Here is a 1,987-nt window from a genome sequence, read left to right as displayed (position 1 = left end):
AAGTCAATGGCTCCAGAAAAAGTGCATCTTGGGAAGGAGACAGGAGTCAGGTAAGTGGAGAGATGATTGCAGGTAAAGAATGTTTGCTACAGTGAATATTTGCCTAGATTAGTGGGACTAGAAGTGTAGTTTTCAAAGTGTTTTTCTCAGTTTTCTATTGCTATGAAGAGACACACGATGAAGACAACTTATGAGCTGTGATGGCTACTCTTGGTTGTCAACTTGACTATATCTGGGATTAACTAAAATACAAACAGCTGAGTATACTTGTGAGGAATTATTTCTTAATTAAATAATTTAAATCAGGAAGTAGGTCTTCCTGATTTAATCGAGATCTTTTGAGATTGAAAGATCTAGCTTTAATCTGGGCTATACTTTCTGCTTGCAGTCTATATCAAGGACATGGAGGAAAGAGGCTTGTTCTCTTTGCCTGCTTGCTCTCACTCTCGGCAGTAAGTGCATTTCTTCACCAGCATTAGAGCCTACTTTGGCATTCCAGCTGAGCCATCCAGCCTCATGCAATGAGCAAGTATAGAATTATTTGATCTTCTGTTGGCAAACAGACATTGTTGGACTAGTTGGACCATAGACTATATACCATTCTAATAAATTCCCTTTCTGTATTAATGTATATATATATTCATTTTTATCAGTTATGTTCCTCTAGAGCAGTGGTTCTCAGCTTGTGAGTTTGACCCCCTTTGGGTCAAACAATAATTTCACAGGGGTAGCCTAAGATCATCTGAATACCAGATAATATTTACATTGTAATTCACAACGGTAGTAAAATTACAGTTATGAAGTAGCAATAAAAATAATTTTATAGTAAGGGGTCATCACAGCATAAAGAACTGTATTGAGGCAGTTGCCCTTACTCCTAGCTTGGTGCCAGCACCTCTGGGATGGCCTCGCAAAACCGCGACCCAGCTGTTGCCAGCGTTGCCCCAGTTCGCAAAGGAGCGGAGCCCTGCAGGTGCGCCGCCCGAGGCTCTGTGGGGAAGCCGCTACAGCAGGAACTGATGATCCTCATGACTTCTGGTGACAAAGGAATCTCCGCCTTCCCTGAGTCAGACAAACCTGTTCAAATGGGTGGGGACCATCCACGGAGCAGCCGGCACTATATATGAAGACCTGAGGTATAAACTCTCCCTAGAGTTCCCCAGTGGCTCCCCTTACAACGCACCCACAGTGAAGTTCCTCACACCCTGTTACCACCCCAACGTGGACACTCAGGGCAACATCTGCCTGGACATCCTCAAGGATAAGTGGTCTGCACTATATGATGTCAGGACCATCTTGCTCTCTATCCAGAGCCTGCTAGGAGAAACCCAATATCGATAGCCCTTTGAACACACACACTGCTCTGGAAAAACCCCACAGCGTTTAAGAAATTGTATCCAAGGAGCTAAAGAGATCTGCAACCCTGTAGGTGCAACATTATGAACTAACCAGTACCCCGGAGCTCTTGACTCTAGCTGCATATGTATCAAAAGATGGCCTAGTCGGCCATCACTGGAAAGAGAGGCCCATTGGACAGGCAAACTTTATATGCCCCAGTACAGGGGAACGCCAGGGCCAAAAAATGGGAATGGGTGGGTAGAGGAGTGGGGTGGGGGAGGGTGTGGGGGACTTTTGGGGATAGCATTGGAAATGTAATTGAGGAAAATAAGTAATAAAAAAATACCTGAAACCTATTCAAAGCAGGTCTCCAGCCAAGATCCCTGATGCAAGCTGGCTGCCCCTCTTTTGTGTCATCTTTTTTCTTAGACTATCTGTCCTTTCTCCTTGATTTCCAAGCTATGTTATTTTTGTTTTATTTTGTTTTTAAATTAAGTCTGCTTGACTAGCCGGGCGTGGTGGCGCACGCCTTTAATCCCAGCACTCGGGAGGCAGAGGCAGGCGGATTTCTGAGTTCAAGGCCAACCTGGTCTACAAAGTGAGTTCCAGGACAGCCAGGGCTATACAGAGAAACCCTGTCTCGAAAAAC

At 44.8% G+C, this 1,987-nt stretch overlaps 1 pseudogene; it reads left to right on the top strand.

Moving 5' to 3' along the window:
- Nucleotides 1-902: 902 nt before the first annotated feature.
- Nucleotides 903-1,725, top strand: Gm8956 (annotated as a pseudogene).
- The last annotated feature ends 262 nt before the right edge of the window (nucleotides 1,726-1,987 follow it).

Source organism: Mus musculus, chromosome 6, assembly GCF_000001635.26.
Source record: "Mus musculus strain C57BL/6J chromosome 6, GRCm38.p6 C57BL/6J".
Taxonomy (NCBI): domain Eukaryota; kingdom Metazoa; phylum Chordata; class Mammalia; order Rodentia; family Muridae; genus Mus; species Mus musculus.
The sequence above is the reverse complement of the archived record's forward strand: the minus strand, read 5'-3'. Positions and strand labels throughout refer to the sequence as shown.